The following is a 21,389-nucleotide window of genomic DNA, read 5'->3' as shown; positions in this document are numbered from 1 at the left end:
AAACCAATTTTACTGTAGGCTAATTGATATAAACAAGAGTTATGTGTCTACAGCATACAGTACATCATTTCACTTAAAGGTGAGCCTAGAATCTATCAATTATATTAAGCAAGAACTTACTGTATAATTCCTATATGAAGATAAAGAAATGAAGGCATAGAAAGACTTCAACTAGCTTGCTTGGTATTGCCCATCTCATAAGTGGTGAAAACCTGAGTGAGTGTTACTTTGACATCAAAGCTCAAGTTCTTAAGCACTGTGTTTGTTAATATACAATATGTGAACTCTAAAAGAATACATTCTATTTTGAAACCAGAATTCCATACTTATCACACTCAACATATTCATTCAATGAACACTTATTTATACTGCTGTATATGACACAGTCTATTAATCAAGGAAAAAGTAAACTAATATCTCTGCCTTTGGAACCTTATAAAAGTAATGGCACCACCAACAAAACCCAATCATAGGAGGATATTATATTTACATGAAACTACATTTGGTACAAATCACAAATCCTCACCTGAGTAGAAATTGAAAAGAAATAGGATATTAAATGAAAGATTAAAGTAATGGCAATATTTATTTCAGATACATGTAGAGTTATTGATTAATTTAGTAATTAATTAAAGTTAACCCTCAAAAAGAAAAAATCCTGTACCAGGCTCTTTTTAGGTACTAAGGAAACTATGGGTAAATGAAAAATTGAGAAAAAAATTGCTATTCTAATAGCCTCACATTTTTAAAGCCCCAATTGTCTTTACTGTGTTACTGTTATTACTAGAAGCACTATTTGTCTAACTGATATATAAATAAATAAGACATTCTCTATTGATTTGGTATATTTTCAGACATATATAGAAATACTATAAAACATGTGATTTTATAAATAACTTTTATGTACTCTTCAGATCTACCAATTTATAAAATATTTATCGTTGGTAGATGTTAACATCAGTACATTATGAATATCTTATCTTCTTGCTAGTTTGAATGTGATCATTTTTCTCTGGAAGTTAGTAAAATAATGCCCATTCCTGCTTTTAAACCCCTCTGTTAAGCTGTTGGTTTTAATCCCAGCAGTGTGTATGCATGTGGAGCTGCATGTCAATCAAGATCTCTATTCCTTACTGCTTGGCACTCCCCCTCATCTCACCACACACATACTAGCTCTCTTCGATTAGTGAATACCTAGTGTAAAATAGGATACCACATCTCTACCCTACTTCTACACCCTATCAGACTTTATGCTAAAGTATTGCTTTTTTCCCGGCATTTGTAAGATATTTTTCTCAAATATATTATGCTTTTGACCTTGTGGTAAATAGGCAAATTAAATGTGAGGAAACAAAGGTACTGCCCCATCTGACTAGAGAGCAGAAGTCCATTTAATTCTACTGTTCTTCCTGAGTAGTTTCCAGGGTCCACATGGAATGGATATAATTTTACAGCTGCTAATTTTCTAAGGGATTCAAAAGAAGTCATGAGAAAAAAATATGTATGTGGCCAAAGAAAGATCCTTTTAATGCATTTTGCAATTTATGCAAATCTATACCTACTATAGCTTGCCATTTAGGAAATTACATTAAACCATTTTCCATTCATTAACCATTAACCTAGCTTGATGAATGTCCACTAACTTCCCTACAGTTAAGGTACTACAAAATTTCCATTTATCCCAGCAGTCAGATTTCATTTTCCTCAAAGGACTCCTCTCACTCCCAATGGTCATCAGCCACCATGCAGAGCCTCCCCACTTTTGTTTTAGTGAAAACCTTTCAAACAAGTACTCAAGAGCAAGTGCCTTAGAATCCTCCTTTCTTATATCTTACATGTGTCACTGAAAACAAAGCTCAAAGATATTTTCTCTTTATCTTGTTTTTCTTTTTTGATGCAATTGCACTTAAAGGGCTGTACAGTTTGGGAACAGATTGATACAAATCATTTCTGATATGTAAGCATCCCTGAGTGATGCATATGCTGTTACCTGTCGGCATCTTTCTTTCCCTGCTTAAGTTTACCTGCCAACTTTGAAAGAGGCAAATAGCTGATTTTCTATCCAAGCTCATCTGCAAGTAGAGGCTCAGAAAGAACTTGAAATGGAGGGAGGAGTTGTTCTGAGAGCTTTCTTTTCACATGATGCCTTGTTCCTACGGAAACCATTTTTGTCTTGTTTTTAGATGAACAAACCTGCTTCTGTCATATAAAAAAGTGTGTGTGTGTGTGTATGTGTGTTTCTTTTTGCTCATTTTTGTCCCCAGAACACAATTCTAAACTCTGATTAAATAAAAATAAAGTGGCATTGTTTTTATATTTCTTATATGATTATCCTTTACTCAGTGAGAAGGTTTGAAATTGACCTGAAGCAATTGGAGTCAAACTTTGTTATTATAGAAATTTTAAATGTTTATTATGTCACTATGAATTTACCGAGGACAGAAAGGTAAATGCAATTACATCACTGTGTTTAAGTTTATTGGTATAGTACTACAATGAGGCAGTAGTTATATGAGGATTAAGACAAAGAAGAAAAATGCTGTTTATAAAATATATAAATCTGTATACCTATGTTCAGGAAAAGATGTTGACAGTCTTACACTAGTGCATTTAGTCAGAAATTATTATTTGTTCTCTATAATTTTGAAAATCAGATTGTTTTAATCTTAAAACCTTATTTTTCTTCTTCCCCTTGGGAAGAAAAGCTGTATATTTTTCAGTGACTTTCAACAACGATGCTAGTTACTCTAGATTTTTCACCTTCCTGGAATAAAGGAATCATCCTCAAACTGAAAACCTTTTCTTCTATCTGTAATAGATATAACTATCTAGCTAGCTAGATAGATAAATAGATAGATACAGATAAAGATATATAGAGATATATACACACACAAACATATGTACATTTTAAATTGTGAATCTAATGTCAATGTATCATGGGAAATAATGAATAGTATCTGTTATTTTTTTGTTTCTGAGTCTCAGATGTATCCCAAATTGCAGAGGCTGGCTCAGAGGCCACTCTGAATTTATTTTTCTCAAATGATTATAAAATCAATGGAATTAGTAATCAGAAAGTCATAAAATAATTGTGCATTATACTGATGACTCCCCTCCTTTACTATCCCACTCTTATCAGTATGCAAGACATAATTACCTTATTTTTTCCCCTCATAAATAACACCTAACAGCTTGAGGAACATGGTTCATATTACTCATTCTTAGGACTGCACCTCCTGTAGCTGATACTCTGGGCACATTATCAGAAGGAAGTTTGCTTACCAAATTCCTTCATCTTTGCTGCTTCTCTAGTATGGCTACCAATCACTCAACAAAAATGTTGTATAACTAAAGCATTGTGTTTGCTGAACTGAAAGGACAGCCCAACAGCAGCAGCAAAGTTCCTATCATAGATTTGGTTTTTCCTCATCTATTCTGCCTCTGTTGTTACTTTTTAATCATCACTCCCACCAGGCATTGTCTGACTATTCAGACAGTAGCTAAGTGAATTGAGAATTCTATTAGGTTTACATCAGCAGTGGGCATTGCAGACATTACCAACTCATTAGAAAAGGAAATTCAAAAGAAACAAATAAGAGCCTTTTTTTCCTCTCACTTTTGAAAGATTTCAGATACCACTATGTAACAATGACTATTCATAGTTCAAAAGGTAGAGATGCAAGCTACAACTTCACAGGAGACAGACTCGTTATTTTTGTTTATACAATATTTATAAATGTTCAATAAAATATTGTCCTCTAATTTCATTTTTCATTTTAGACCACAGACATGTGAATTATATGCCTGCAATTGTTTAAATGATCCTGTATCAGCTAAACAATATTAATTTTGAAAAAGCCCAAATTACCATAGACTGTGATATATTATACTCAATTCCTGTATTGTTTTATTGTGATTCTTAGCTTCTTTGCGTCAGGTTATAACATGCTCCTCTAGCTCAGTGAAGTTCATTATTACCCCCATTCTGGTCTACTTCCATCATTTTAGCCATCTCAGTCTCAGCTCATTTCTGAGCCCTTGCTGGAGAGGTGTTTCAGTCATTTGAAGGAAAAGGGGCACTCTGGCTGTTTGACTTTTCAGTGTTTTTTGTGTTGATTCCTTCTCATCTTTGTGCTGTTCTCATAGGCCAGAAAGAAACACCAGGCCAAACTCAGCTGACGCCCATGGAGGGAGGATTTAAACCAGCCTGACCTCCCAAAGTGCAACCCTGTTTGTAGGTTATCCAGATAACCGCACACTGCAAACAAAATCTGAGCTTGACAACAAGTTACCTTCTGTGTGACTAAAACTATCACTTAATTTTACTATAACACTATTTCTATTGAATATTCGGTACCTTATTCTTCTATTCAAAATTTATGTACTCCAACACGATCTAAAAATTGTGTCATTCTATTTTCACCTGATAGTTCTTTTTTTTTTTTTTTTTTTTTTTTTCTTTCTTTTTTTTTTTTTTTTCTTTCTTTTATTATTATTATTATTATACTTTAGGTTTTATGGTACATGTGCGCAATGTGCAGGTAAGTTACATATGTATACATGTATTTTCACCTGATAGTTCTATTTCTGCCTAGCCACCCACTATACTTTCAGGCACTTTTAGAATAAAGATAATCATACAAAATCTTGTGCCTAGAATTATCATAAAGATGGATTTTAAATAAGAACAGTGATTGTTTAAGAATTCACCAGTCAGAAGAGAATTCTAATGAAGTATTTTTGTATACACTTTTATATTATATCAAAATTTGTTATGTTATTCCAAAATAAAAATATATGCCCATTACTAGCTAAATGTATTTAATATTATAACAATAAGACTAAAATAACTTATCTTGACAGCTGTATCAATTAACTATAATCACTCTACTTAATATGAATCCAGTCTAAATTTTATTGCTTCCCTTGACCTTAATTATTAGACAAAATAATTGTCTGTAATAGAACATTGGTTTTTATATCTATCCTTTCCAGCACTTACCCTTTGAGTTACAAACAATCCAATTACATTGTTTAAGTTATTTAATAATATACAAGTAAGTTATTATTAACTATACTCACCCTATTGTGCCAAAAGTAGTTGGACTTATTTATCCTTTCCATTTTTTTGTACCCACTAAACACCCTCACCTCTCCTCAAAGCTCTACTGTCATTCCTAGTCTCTGGTAACCATCCTCTTACTCTCTACATCCATTAGTTCAATTGTTTGATTTTTAGATTCAACAAATAAGTGAGAACATGTGATGTTTGTCTTTCTGTGCCTGGCTTATTTCACTTAACATAATGATCTCAATTTCCATCTGTGTTTTTGCAAATGACTGGATCTCATTAACTGAGGTGAGATGGTATCTTATTGTAATTCGATTTGAATTTTGATGATGATCAATGATGTTGGCATCTTTTCATATGCCTGTTTGCAATCTGTATGTTTTCTTTGAGAAACTTGTATTCAAATATTTTGCCCATTTTTTATCAAATTATTAATTTTTTTCTGATAGAGTTGTTTGAGCTCCTTATATATTCTGGTTATTAATTCCTTGTCAGAGCAGTAGTCTGCAAATATTTTCTCCCATTCTCTGTGTTGTCTCTTTACTTTTTTGTTGTATTCTTTGCTGTGCAGAAGCTTTTTTAACTTGATGTGATCTCATTTGTCCATTTTTGCTTTGGTTGCTGGTGCTCGTGGGGCATTGGTCAAGAAAACTGCCCAGACCACCAACATCCTGGAGATTTTTCCTATTTTTTTTGTAGTGGTTCCACACTTTGAGGTCTTATATTTAATTATGTAATCCATTTTGATTTTATTTTTGTACATGGTGAGAGATAGGGGGTCTAGTTTCATTCTTCTGCCTATGGATATACAGTTTTCCCAGCACTAGTTATGAAAAAGACTGTCTTTTTCCCCAGTGTATGTTCTTGGCACTTTCACGGAAAATGAGTTCACTGTAGGTGTGTGGATTTGTTTCTGGGTTCTCCGTTCGGTTCCATTGGTCTATGGGTCTGCTTTTATGACAGTAAAACGACCTTTTGGTTACTATAGTTCTTCAGTATAATTTGAAGTCAGGTAATGCAACTCCTCCAATTTTGCGCTTTTTGCTTAAGACACCTTTGGCTATTCTGGCTCTTTTGTGGTTTCACATAAATTTTTTCTATTTCCATGAAGAATATCATTGATATTTTGACAGAGATTGCACTAAATCTGTAGACGGCTTTAGGCGGTATGGATACATTAACAATATTGATTCTTCCAATCTACAAACATGAAATATCTTTCCATTTTTTGTGTCCGCTTCAATTTCTTTCACCAGTGTTTTATAGTTTTCATTGTAGACATCTTTTCACATTTTTGGTCATTAATTCCGAAGTATTTTATTTTATTTGTAGCTATTGTAAGTGGGATTACATTCTTGATTGCTTTTTCAGATTGTTTGCTGTTGGTATATAGAAATACTACTAATTTTTTGTACCTTGCAATTTTACTAAGCTTGTTTATCATTTCTCATATTTTTTTGGTGGAGTGTTAAGGTTTTTCTGTATATAAGATCATAGCATCTGCAAACAAGGATAATTGAATTTCTTCCTTTCCAGCAAACTGGGATGCCATTTATTTCTTTCCCTTGTTTAATTTCTCTAGCTAGAATTGTCATACTAGTTTGAATAACAGTGGTGGTGAAAGTGGGCAACTTGCCATGTTATGGATCTTAGAAGAAAGGCTTTCAGTTTTTCCCCATTCAATATAATGCTAGCTGTGGTTCTGTCTTAAATTACTTTCATGATACTAGTTGTGGGTATATTCCTTCCATACTCAGATTTTTGAGGGTTTTTATTATGAAGGGATGTTGAATTTTACCAAATGCTTTTTTATCATCAAGCGAAATGATGATAAGGTTTTTATTCCTCATTCTGTTGATATGGTGTATCATGTTGATTGAGTTGCACATGTTGAACTATTCTTGAATCACAAAGATAAATCCCACTTTGTAATAATAAATGACCTTTCCAATGTGTTGTTGAGTTCTGTTTACTAGTATTTTGTTGAGAATTTCTGCATAAATAGTCATCAGAGATATTTGGCGTGTATTTTTTTATGTGTCCTTGTCTAGTTTTAATACAAAGGTAATACTGAACTTGTAGAATGAGTTTGGAAGTAGTCTCTTCTCTAATTTTCAGAATAGTTTGAGTAGGATTGGTATTAGTTTGTCTTTAAATGTTTGCTAGAATTCAGCATTGAAGCCACCTAGTCCCTGATTTTTCTTTATTGGAAGAATTTTTATTAAGACTTTAATCTCCTTGTGATTGGTCTGTTCAGGTTTTGGATTTCTTTCTGGTTTAACCTTGGATGGTTGTGTTTCTCTAATAATTTGTTCATTTCTTCTAGGTTTTCCAATTTATTGGCATATAGTTGCTCTTAGTAGCCACTAATGATCCTTTGAATTTCTGCAATATCAGTTCTAATGTCTCTTTTTTTATTTCTGCTTTTATTTATTTGTATCTTCTTTTTTTCTTAATCTGGCTAAAGCCTTGTCAATTTGTTTTAGCTTTTCAAAAAACACCTTTTTGTTTCATTGATCTTTTGTTTCAGACATTTTCTTGATCTTTTTTTTCACTGATTTTATTGTTCATTTTAATTTTATTTCTGTTCTAATCTTTCTTTTCTTCTAATTTTGGGTTTGGTTTGCTCTTGCTTTTCTGTTCTTTAAGATCCATTTTTTAAAATTTAAATGTTTTCCTCTTTTTTGATGTAAGCACTTATAACTATAAACTTCCCACTGAGTGCTGCTTTTGGTGTATCCCATAGGTTTGGTATGCTGTGTTTCGATTATCATCTGTTTGGAGAAATTTTTCAATTTTCTTCTTAATTTCTTAATTGACCCACTGGTCATTCTGGAGCATATTGTTTAATTTCCACATATTTGTAAAGTTTGTTAAATTCCTCTTTTTATTAATTTTTAGTTTTATTTCATTGTGGTCAGAGAAGTTATCCAGATACTTAAAAAGTCCTGTGTATTGTTATCTAAGATGTTTCTGTTTTAGGGAGTACCTGAAGCCCCATAATGCTGTGCTTTGTGCAGACTTGTAAAGATACCACCTTGATGGTCTTGGACAAGACATGGAGGAATTTTCTAGATTACCAGACAGAGACTCTTGCTCTCTTCTCTGAAACAAAAAGAGTCTTTCTGCTCGGAGCCACCTATAGCTGAGGGTGGAGTGTGACAAGCACCCCTGTAACCACCACTATGACTGCAATGGGTCAGACCTGAAGCCAGCACAATACTGGGTATAATAACTCAATAAACAAGAGGAGAAATAGGTACATGCCAATAAACAAGAAGAAAAATAGATACATCTGTGCTATTCCCCCAAGTCCACCAGATCCAATCTCTGTACTTCTTTTATTAATTTTGAAATGGCAAGCTTTATTATAGCTTTTACAAACTATAAAAATGAATATCTTTTAAAAAGAGCTATACCAATATTTAAAAAGTCCTGCTGGAACCACTCCCTAGCTACTACCTATGTTCACTCAAGGCCCCGAGGTTCTACAATCAGTAGGTGGCAAAGCCAGCCAGGCCTGTGTCCTTCCCTTCAGGCAGGTGATGTGCCTCAGGCCCTGAGTGAGTCCAGAAGTGCCAATCAGGAATCTGAAACTAAAGTCAAAAATCTTAGAAGTCTACCTGATATTCCACTGTGTTGCCACTGAGATGGAACTCAAGCCACAAGACACAGTCCTTCTCACTCTTCCCTCCACTTTCCAAAGGCAGACAAGCCTCACTCTGTAGCTAACACCATCCATGGCCATGAGGAGTACTGCCAGCCTACCACTGATGTTCCCTTACGGCCGCCCTCTTTAGTCAGCTCTGGTGAATGCTGCATGGCCTGGGACTCACCTTTCAGGGCAGTGGGTTCCCCTCTGGCCAAAGGCAGGTCCAGATGTGACGTCCAAGTGTCAAGTCTGGAATCGGGAACCCCAAGAGCCTGCTTGGTGTTCTACCCACCTGTAGCAGTATTGGTACCTAAGGTGCAAGAAAAAGTCCCCTTTACTTTTTTATCTATGCTTTTCTAAAGCAGAAGGAGTTTTGGACCATAGCCACCAAACTTGATAATGTGCTGAGTCTTGCCTGAAGCCAGGAGTTCTCAGAGGCTTACCCAAGGACCATGATGTAGTAGCTGGGTTTCCCTGTTGGTTTATTCAGGGCCCAAGGGCTCTTCAGTTAGCATGTGATGAGTGCTGACAAAACTGGGTCCTTTCTTCAAGGCAGCAGGTTCCTTTCTGGTTCAGGGTTATTCTAGAGATGTTGTCTGGGAGCTAAGGCCTAGAATGGCAGCCTAATGACTCTTACTAGTGCCCTATCCTGCTGTGGCTGAAATGGTATCCAAGCTGCAAGACAAAGTTCTCCCCACTCTTCCTTCTTTCTTCAAGTGGAAGGAAGGAAACTCTTGGCTGCCGTAGCTGGTATTTCAGTATGTTGCGTGCCCCCAGCCACTCTACTCTCTCTCGGCCTAGTTTGCCCCTAGGACTCACCTACAAATTGCAGTCCTTGTGGCTTAGACTTCCTTTCAAGTTTCCTTAGAGATCCAGAGCACTCTGGCACTAGGTAGTGAGGTTTGTGGGCACTCATGTGTAGACTGCTGGGATCAGCAATTCCCCTCTGGCTAGGGCTGGTTTAAATCCTCCCTCCATGGATGTCAGCTGAGTTTGGCTTGGTTTTTCTTTCTGGCCTACAAGAACAGCACAAAGGCGTGAAAGAATCAACACAAAAAGTGCTGAAAAGTCAAAGAGCCAGAGTGCCCCTTTTCCTCCAAATGACTGAAACACCTCTCCAGCAAGGGCTCAGAAATGGGCTGAGACTGAGATGGCTAAAATGACAGAAGTAGACAAGAATGGGGGTAATAATGAACTTCACTGAGCTAGAGGAGCATGTTATAACCCAATGCAAAGAAGGTAAGAATCACAATAAAACAATACAGGAGCTGACAGCCAAAATAGCCAGTTTAGAGAGGAGCATAACCAACCTGTTCAAGCTAAAAAACACACTACAAAAATTTCACAATGCAATCGCAAGTATTAATAGCAGAATAGAACAAGCAGAGGAAAGAATCACAGAGCTTGAAGACTATCTTTCTCAAATAAGACAGGCAGACAGGAAAAGAAAAAAATGAATGAAAAGGAATGAACAAAACCACTGAGAAATATAAAATTATTTAAAGAGATCGAATCTATGATTGATTGGGGTACCTAAAAGAGATGGGAGAATGGAACCAAGTTGGAAATTATACTTCACGATGTCATCCAGGAATAATTCCCCAACCCTGCAGGACAGACCAACATTCAAATTCAGAAAATGCAGAGAACTCCAGTAAGATAATCCATGAGAAGATTATCCCCAAGGCACATAATCATTAGATTCTCCAAAATAGAAAAAAAAAACATGTTAAGGGCAGCCAAAGAAAAAGGCCAGGTCACCTACAAAGGGAAGCCCATCAGACTAACAGTGGATCTCTCAGTGGAAACCTTGCAAGCTAGAAGAGACTGGACGTGTGTATTTAACATTCTTAAAGAAAAAAATTTCCAACCCAGAATTTCATATCCAGCTAAACTAAGCTTCATAAGCAAAAGAAAAATAAGATCCTTTTCAGACAAGCAAATGCTGAGGGAATGCGCATGACCTGCCCTGCAAGAGCTCCTGAGGAAAGCACTAAATGACGAGTTAATGGGTGCAGCACACCAACATGGCACGTGTGTACATATGTAACAAATCTGCATGTTGTGCACCTGTACCCTAAAACTTAAAGTATAATAAAAAAAAAAAAAGAAAAGGAAAGGAAAAAGAATTACCAGGCACTACAAAACATGCTGAGGCACACAGACCAATGATGCTATGAAGCAATCACATAAACAAGTCTGCAAAATAATCAGCTAGCATCAGGATGACAAGATCAAATCCACACATAACAATACTAACTTTAAATGTAAATGGGCCAAATGTCCCAATTAAAAGAAACAGAGTGGCAAGATGCATAAAGAATCAAGACCCATTGGCATGCTGTCTTTAAGAGACCCATCTCCCATGCAAAGACACACATAAGCTCAAAATAAACAGATGGAGGAAAATTTACCAAGCAAATTGAAAACAGAAAAAAATAGGGGTTGCAATACTAGTTTCTGACAAAACAGACTTTAAACCAACAAAGATAAAGAAAATACAAAGAAGGGCATTAAATAATGGTCAGGGTTCAATTCAACAAGAAGAGTGGACTATTCTAAATATATATGCACACAATATAGGAGCACCCTGATTCATAAAGCAAGTTCTTAGAGATTTTCAGAGAGAATAAAACTCCCACAGAATAATAGTGGGGGGCTTTAACATTCCACTGACAATATTAGACAGATAATTGAGACAGAAAATTAACAAAGACATTCAGGACTTTAACTCAGCTCTGGATCAAGTGGGCCTGATAGATATATATAGAACTTTCAACCCCAGAACAACAGCAGATACATCCTTCTCATAGCCACATGACACTTACTCTAAAATTGATCACATAGTTGGAAGTAAAACATTCCTCAGCAAATGCAAAATAACTGAAATCATAACAGTCTTTCAGACCACAGCATAACCAAATTAGAACTCAAGATTGAGAAATCAACTCAAAACCACACCACTATATAGAAACTGAAAAACCTACTGCTGACTGACTGTTGAGTAAATAATGAAATTAAGGCAGAAATTAAAAAGTTATTTGAAACTAATGAGAACAAAGATACAATGGATTAGCATTTCTGGGATGCAGCTAAAGCAGTGTTAAGAACGAAATTTATAGCACTAAATGCCCACATCAAAAAGCTAGAAAGATCTCAAGTTAATCTAACAACAAAACTAAAAGAACTAGAGAATCAAGAGCATACAAGCTCCAAAGCTAGCAGAAGCCAAGAAATAACCAAGATCAGAGTTGAAGTCAAAGAGATACAGACAGAAAAATCCCCTCAAAACATTAATGAATCCAGGAGCTGGTTTTTTGAAATAATTGATCAACTAGATAGATAGATAGCTAGACTAATAAAAAAGAAAAGAGAGAAGATTCAAATAAACACAGTTAGAAATGATAAAAGGGATATCATCACTGACCCCACAGAAGTACAATCATCAGAGAATGCTACAAACACTTCTATGCAAATAAACTAGGAAACATAGAAGAAATGGATAAATACCTGGACACATACACCCTTCCAAGTCTGAACCAGGAAGAAACTGAATCCTTGAATAGAGCAATAACAAGTTCTGATATTGAGGCAGTAATAAATAGACTACCAACGAAAAATAAAAATAAAAAAAGCCCAGGACCAGACAGATTCACAGCTGAATTCTACCAGAGGTACAAAGAAGAACTGGTACCATTTATACTGAAACAATTCCAAAAATCCTCCCTAACTCATTCTGTGAGGCCGGCACCAACCTGATACCTGGCAGAGATACAAAAAAAAAAAAAAACCACAAAAAAAAAAGGAAAGAAGAAAAAAAAAAAAGAAAATGGCAGTCCAATGTCCTTGATAAACATCGATATAAAAATCTTCAACAAAATACTGGCAAACTGGATCCAGCAGCACATCAAAAAGCTTAGCTACTACAATCAAGTAGGCTTCAGCCCCAGGATGCAAGGTTGGTGTAACATCCACAAGTCAGTAAGTGTGATCATGTCCTTTGCAGGGACAAGGATGCAACTGGAGGTAATCATTCTCAGGAAACTGATGCAGGAACAGAAAACCAAATATCACATGTTCTCACTGATAAGTAGGAGCTGAATGATGAGAGTACATGGACACAAAGGGAACAACACACACTGGGGCCTGTCAGAGGGTGAAGTGGGGAGGAGGGAGAGCATCAGGTAGAATAGCTAATGGATTCTGGGCTTAATACTTAGGTGGTGAAATGATCTATTTAGCAAACTACCATGACACATGTTTACCTATGTAACAAACCTGCTCATCCTGCATATGCACCCCTGAATTTAAAATAAAATGAAAATAAATAAATAAATAACAAATAAACCTATTTTTATTCATTTAAAGAAGATTAAATATAAATTAAAAATTGACTTTTATTACCTTATAAAATTATTATTTTCAATATTTGTCTCGACAATTATAATTTTCAATAAATCATCATCAAGTGCTCAAAAAAAAAAAAAAAGAAAAGCACTGAATTCAATGCCTCGCAGTTGTTGTGTTCTCTCTCCCCCAGTACCCACGGATGCTCTCCACACCATGTAGCTGCTGCCAGGGGTTGGGGAACACATGGCATTGGTGATTCAGGACTATATTTTCTATCTCTTCAGTGCCTCCTTCAGCGAATTTTAAACCAGGTACTATGGGTGCTTATCTGATTTTTATTTTTTATGAAGCTATTTTCTTCTCTGTAGATAGTTATTAACTTAGTGTCCTTTGTTGGGGGTTGCGGGGTGATGTGCCTCCACCAATATAACGTTCTTATTTAGCTTACAGCAGATACCTTTTTCTTTGTTTTTAGAGTTAAACTTACCAAATGCATTATTTAAAAATATAGATACTTTCTAAATATGTGATATTCTCTAAACCTTTTGATAAAAGCTGGTATTTCCTTCTAAAATATATTGCAGTTAATCTTTTAAATTAGATTTAGCCCTCAATACTGGTGATTTTTTAAAGTATCTTTTTCTATTATAGTGCTGTTATAAAACTATCATGACTAATAACCCAGTAAACAAGAGAAGGAATAGATACATCTCCAACTATCCCCCAAGCCCACCAGATCTGATCTCTTTAACTCTTGTTTTATTAATTTTGAAATGGCACATCTTATTTTAGCTTTTAAAGGCTAAAAGAAAAATGAATATCTTTTTAAATGATTTAAATCAATATCTTAACAAATACACCAAAATATTTACATACAGGAATATATTCTGTTCTCTGTAGTAGTTACTCAGAACTTGCACTTGCAGAGTTTTAATCTCTCAAGACACTTTGAGACAGTTCCTAAAGAATTTCTTTCTAAGAGATGGCACGCAGAATGAATGAAGATTCTGAAGTTTTATATTGGATAGACAGTAGCTTAAGGCTTAGTTTTATTTTATCACTAGCTTTGTAAAAAATTACTTAATCTCTCTGTTTATCTCAGTTTTGAATTTATAAAATGAAGCACGTGACAGTAGCATTTACCTCCAGATTGTGGTAAAAATTATGAGAGTTTGAAGAATGTCAAGTACTGAGCAAATTATTTGGCACATAGTAACACCTCAATAATACAAGCTATTTTGTATTTAAAAATAACCTTTTGAAAAATTAAATCATACCCTTTAAGACAATACTAATATGTCAACATAGGAGAAAATTAAAACTATGTGTGGAGGTTGAGAAAAGAATTCCAAACAAAGAAATCCAAAATTGTTTTTAAAAAATGACTTAATCTTTAAAATTCAAATGTACTGGACTCTGAAGTTATAACCTTATGAAATTTATAGCTATAACTTATAACCCATAAGCAAGTAGATTATTTAAAGGACCTAGGGATATGCTACAAAAAGAAAATCCCAGGTGGTGATATACCTGGTAGCCTGAAAGTAGGAGGGTAATTTTTTGGGGGGTATGCTAATACATATATGTTTTATTTCTGAAGACTGGGCAACTGATAAAATAATAAAGAAAACTGGCACTAGCTAAGATACAGTGGTTATTCTAAATAGCAACAGAGTAGATGAGCCAATTACCAAAACTCATATTGAACTTCAGAACACCAAGAAGGTGGAAAAAAACATGGATAAAGACTTGGTCTGGAATCTGCTCCTACATTTACCTCACAGGTAAAAATTACAAAATTTCATCAACTTGTTTAATAGTGGAGTTTGCTTGACTACTATTTTGTTTTTGTTCTTCCTCAGCTATGCTTGCTGTTTGTTTTTTGAGTGTGTTTTCCTTAGTATTCTGTTCTTTTTGCTTTGGTAAGGATGCTTAGAGCATCTGGAGCTTAGCTGTAGATCATCGAGTTGTCTATTGCTGCATAAAACTACCGTAAATATAGAAACTTAAAACAGCCCCTAGCTATGTAAGTCAAAAGCCCAGATATACTGATTGTGTTCTCTGCTTAGCATCTTACAATACTGCAATCACGCTGTCCATAGGTTGTGTTCTCATCTAGAGCTCTGAATCCTTTTCCAAACTCTCTCAAACTATTGGAAGAATTCAGTTCTTTCGAGGCATAGAAGAGAAAGAGTCCCTTGCTCTTCTTACTGTCAGCCAAGTATTGGTCTTAGTTCTTAGTGAGCACCTCAGTCCCTTCCCACATGGCCCCATTCAACTTTCAAGTGAACAAGAAATCTCCCTTGTTTAGAATTTTCCTCATGCTTCAAATCTCTGACTTGCTCTATGAACAGATAAAGGAAACTAAAGGCTCATGTGGTTATGTCAGGCCCACCAAGATTATCTCCCTGTTTTAAGGTCAACTGATTTGGGACCATAATTATCTCTTCAAAATCCCTTCAGAGTTGGTACATGGATTGATATTTGGCTGAATAACTTGGAGAGAGTGCTGGTACAGTGGGTTTTTGGAATCTCAATAGCCATCTTACAATCTGCCTACCATGGATGGATGAACAGATTGAGTAGACACAGGCACTCTTTGGATTCAACAGAAGTCAAATTCATGTACAAGAATAGTCTATATTTGGGAAGCTTGCCCAAATTTTACAATTGAAACAATAATTCAGACTATAAGAAAAAAATACTCAGTCTTCTCAGAGGGTAGCTAGTTCAGACAGGTGTGTTACCCAATGTCTTCTCTAAATTTAACATCCCTAACTGTGTAGTGAAAATCATTAGTGCTTGGAGCTTAATTGTAGACTCTAGAGGCTTAGATCAGACAGTTGTACTGTTGTTCACTTTCCCCTGATGTTTATATAGTGACTGAATGTGCTGCTGCTACTGGCACCTAGAACAGAGGCTTGGGCTTTTATTTTTTATGTGCCTCTGGAAAGAAAATCAAAATCAATTTGCTTTTACTACAGAACATTAATGAGTTAGACTAACTCTACCTAGTAGGAATGTAAACTTTTGGTGGATGTACAATCTGTACTAAGATGACTTTTTGGTAATGATCTCTGCTGAGAAAACTGCTTACGACATTGTATTGAGTACCATATAAACACACTGACTAAAGATAAATGGACTTTGCTAGGGCAAAATCTATGACCCAACCACTCCAGTGTTCACCTTGGGAGCTATCCAGACTACCACTAAAGAACATTAAAGGCAAACTGTTAATATCAACAGAGGAGGCCCAACACCTGATTAGTCACTTTGGGTATTGAAGACAGCACATTCTACTCCCAGGAACTTTATAACAAGTCAATAGATGTATGTTCAAATTTAAGTGGAAGTTCTTATAGCATGAAGCCTTGCAAGAAGTACAGACAATAAATTAAGTTCAATCCTAGAGTCCTCTATATTCTTTAGACCTCATAGAATTAAAGCTAATTGGGAAGTGTGTCAAAATATTCCATCAGTACTCAGCATCTTCTAGGCTTTTGTATTTGAAGATATCATCCCACTACAGATCAGTGACTATAAATATTTTGCAACTTGCTCTTAATAGAAATGGAAAAACCAATTATGATTTTCTAATCAATCTTCTCATCCCACAGTGAAATCTTTAATTAAGGGCTCAAATGACCCTCAACACCTTAGCCACATTTATAAACAGATAACTGCTCACTTATTAGACATAGAAATAACCTTGCCTACTACTCCAAGCAAATTTCTGGCTCACAGGGGACGTTGCCTAAAAGACTTGATACTTCCAAAGACAATAAGGATTAGAGCTGAAAGGCTTGCCTGACATCACAAGAGACAGAAAAGTGAGCCCCATTTTCATATCTATCCTGACAATGTTCCTGGCTTGATTTCCTCCTTCCAGCAGACACAAGAATCAGGGAGCGCACCCTGATGGTAACATTTTTTTCAGGGGCCTATCTTGGGGATCCTGGTGAAAACCTGAGTCCGTCACTGACCATGGCAGCCCAGCATGGTCCCCAGTGCATGGCCCAAGGCCAAGATTCTGTACCTCCATCCTGGAGTCAGAAGAAATGCCTGGAGGAAAATGAGAGGTTTTAGGTGGTTGGCACTGGGTGAGACCAAGGAGAAATTTTAAAGCTGTGTGTCCTGGGGCCGGGGGCGGTGGCTCACACCTGTAATCCCAGCACTTTGAGAGGCCAAGGAGGGCAGATCACGAGGTCAGGAGATTGAGACCATCCTGGTTAACATGGTGAAACCCCGTCTCTACTAAAAATACAAAAAATTAGCCGGGCTTGGTGGTGGGAGGCTGTAGTCCCAGCTACTCAGGAGACTGAGGCAGGAGAATGGCGTGAACCGGGAGGCGCAGCTTGCAGTGAGCTAAGATCGCGCCACTGCACTCCAGCCTGAGTGACAGAAAGAGACTCCTTCTCAAAAAAATAAAATAAAAATAAAAAATAGAAAAAAAAAAAAAAAGAAAACAGCCTGTCTTCAGATTGGATCAATCCAAAAAACTACCACAGCCATTCATCATAATTACTTCAAATTACCATTGGACCATAGAATTGGATACTATGCACAATGATCCAAATATCAAATGGTGTTCCTGTCCATACAGTGCACTGAGATAGATACACAGATTCATGGGCTACCAATAATAGGCTAATCCTATGATGATGACATTAAGCTATCAGGACCTTATTACTAATGACACATCCACATACATTAACTTGCTCATGAACTAATCTTTATTTATACATATTTATACCCACATAAAGTGACCATAATTAAGAAATAGTATCTGGAATGATGAGCCCCATCAAACATGCATGGCCATCTTGTCTACCAAGCCTATGGGTCCAATTCTCTCATTCTGTCAGCCACTGCAGTAATGAAAATTACTGTAAAGAACTGGGACATACACCAATAAAATATTTTTGCATATGTTGGAGCCCCTGTTGTTCACAAGACCTTTCCTTTTTCCAGCTATTCTCACTTATTAAACAAAGTCCTTTTCCAAACCAAAACATTCCATTGTCTTTAACTGTTTGTAAATTTCTAATGGCATGCTCAACTGTGCCTTTTTGAACTTTCTGGCACCCACAAGTGAGGTATAAAACAAGGAGAATTTAAGAAAGAACCTAATATTCTCCTCCTTTTCACATAAGAGTACGCTGCTTCCTTTTTTTGTGTTTATTGTGCTCTGTGAAAATGTGTGGGAAATTGTGGCAGTGGCAGAGCAAGGTTGCTGAATAGAACTTTTACTGATTGCCCTCCCTACAAGAACACCAGGTGAACAACTATCTGCACAAACATGTACCTTCAGAAGAACCAAAATTCAGGTGAGTGATGAAAGTACCTAGTTTTAACTACATATCACAGAAAAAAGCACTGATGAAATAAGAAAGACAATATTGAATTGCCAATGCCACCACATCTTCATCTCCTAAAAGCTGCAACATGGCTTGGAGAAAGAATCTATGTGCTTGCGGAAAAGAGAGTGTCATAATTGTGGGAGTTTGTATTGGAACTTAATGCTGCCCTGTCAGAGTGGAAGGCAACACCAGGCAGAACTCAGCCAGCATCCACAGAGATAACTTTTACATCAGCCCTAGCCAGAGGCAAATTGCCCATCCCAGTGGTTGGAACCTGAGTTCCATCAAGCCTCACCACCATGGGCTAAAGTAAATAAATTTGAAAGGTAGTCAAGCCCACAAGGACTGCAATTCTTGGAAACATTCTAGTGCTGTGGTGAACTTGGAGCCAGTGGACTTGGGGGACATGTGACCTAGTGAGACAGACACTAGCCAGGATGGTCAAAGGAGTGCTTGCACCACCCCTCCCCCAACCCCAGACAGTGCAACTCACATCTCCAGGAGCCTCGTCCTCGCTGTTTGAGAAGAGGAGAAAGAAGAGTAAAGAAGACTTTGTCTTGCAACTTGGATATCAACTCAACCATAGTAGGATAGGGACTGGGCAGATTCCCTGAGGCTCCCATTCCAGGGCCTAGCTCCTGATGACATTTCTTCACACACCCTGGGCCAAAAGAGAACCTACTGCCATGAAGGGAAAGCAGTCCCAGTGGGATTTACCCCCTGCTGACTAAAGAGCCATTGTGCCCTGAATAATCAGCAGTGAAATAGCCAGGCAATACTTGCCATGGGCTTAAATGAAACTCAGAGATGTGCTGGCTTCAGGTGTGACCCAGCACATTCCTAGCTATGGCGGCTATGGGGAGAGACTCTTTCTGCTTTAGAAAAGAACAGGGAAAAGTAAAGGGTAATTGGTCTTTCAGTTTAGGTACCAGCTCAGCCACAGTGGAGTAGACCACCAAGTGGGCTCTTGAGGTCCCCAGTTCTAGGTCTTGACTCTTGGATGGCATTTCTGGACCTTTTCTAGGTTAGAGGGGAGCCTGCTGCCCTGAAGGAAGAATCCAGGCCTGGCATCACTGAATACAAGTTGACCAAAAAGCCCTTGGACCTACAGTGAACATTGACAGTAGTCAGGGAGTACTTGCCATGAGCCTGGGGCAGTGAGGCCATAGGGGGAGAATCCACTGCTTGTGAAAAGTGGAAGGAAGAGTGGGAAGGACTTTGTCTTGTGTCTTGAGTACCAGCTCAGCCCCAGTCAAATAGAGCACAAGGTAGATTCCTAAGGTTGCTGACTCGAGGTCTGGGCTCCCAGATGGCATCTCTGGAACTGCCCAGCTCTGGGTGGGGGGGACTCACTGCCCTGAAGAGAAGGACACAAGACTGGCTGGGTTTACCACCTGCTGATTGTAGAGCACCAGGGCCTTAAGTGAACATATGCAGTAGCAAGGCAGTAGTTACCATAGGCCTTGGATGAGAACCAGTATCATGCTGGCTTCAGATCTGACCCACTGCAGTCCCACTGGTGGTGACCATGAGGATATTTGTCCTGCTTCTCTTCCAGTTCCAGCCAGCTCAGCACAGAGAGAGAGAGAGAGAGAGAGAGAGAGAGACTCTGTTTGAGAGAAAGTAAAGGAAGAGAACAAGATAATCCAGGTAATTCTTCTAGATATTATCCAAGACCACCAAAGCAGTACCTCTACAAGTCTGCAAGAGCCAGCATTACTGAGCTTGGAGTGCCCCCTAATGCAGATACAGCTTCACAGACCATAAACTTAGATTACCACACCTAAGTCCATCTAAACAGCTGAAAAGCTGTATTAGTTGTTTTTTCATGCTATTGATAAAGACATACCTGAGACTAGGCAATTTACAAAAGGAAGAGGTTTAATTGGACTTACAGTATCACATGGGTGGGGAAACCTCACAATTATGGCAGAAAGCTAGGAGGAGCAGGACACATCTTACATGGATGTCAGCAGGCAGAGAGAGCTTATGCAGGGGAACTCCTCTTTTTAAAACCATTGGATCTCATGAGACTTATTCACCATTATGAAAACAGCACAGGAAAGACTTGCCCCCATGATTAAATTACCTCCCACCAGGTCTCTCCCATAACATGTGGGAATTCAAGATGAGATTTGGGTGGGGACGTAGCCAAACCATATTATTCTGCCCCTGGTCCCTCTCAAATCTCATGTCCTCACATTTCAAAACCAATCATGCCTTCCCAAAAGTCCCCCAAAGTCTTAACTCCTTTCAGCATTAACTCAAAAGTCCACAGTCCAGAATCTCATCTGAGACAAGGCAAATCTCTTCTACCATGAGTCTGTAAAATTAAAAGCAGGTTAATTACTTTTTAGATACAGTGGAGGTACAGGTATTTGGTGAACACTGCCATTCCAAATAGCCAAAACAAGGAAGCTACAGGCCCCATGTAAGTCCAATATCCAACAGGGCAGTCAAATACTAAAGCTCCAAAGTGATCTCTTTGACTCAATGTCTCACATCTAGATCATGCTGATGCAAGAGGTGGGTTCCCATGGTCTTGGGCAGCTCCACTGCTGTGGCTCTGCAGGGTACAGTATCCCTCCCAGCTGTTTTCACATGCTGGCATTGAGTGTCTGTAGCTTTTCTAGGTGCATTGTGCAAGGTGTAGGTGGATCTACCATTCAGAGGCCTGGAGGATAGTGGCCCTCTTCTTATAGGCAGTGCCCTCCACTAGGCAGTGCCCCAGTAGGGACTCTGTGAGGGGGTTCTGACCCCACATTTCCCTTCCATACTGCCCTAGCAGAGGTTCTCCATGAGAAACCCACCCTTGCAGCAAACTTCTGCTTGGACATCCAGACGTTTGCATACATCTTCTGAAATCTAGGCAGAGGTTCCCAAAGCTCAATTCTTGACTTCTCTGCACTCACAGACTCAACATTATGTGGAAGCTGCCGAGGCTTGGGGCTTG

Source organism: Pongo pygmaeus, chromosome 1 (assembly GCF_028885625.2).
Source record: "Pongo pygmaeus isolate AG05252 chromosome 1, NHGRI_mPonPyg2-v2.0_pri, whole genome shotgun sequence".
Lineage (NCBI taxonomy): Eukaryota > Metazoa > Chordata > Mammalia > Primates > Hominidae > Pongo > Pongo pygmaeus.
This window is presented reverse-complemented; position numbering follows the sequence as displayed.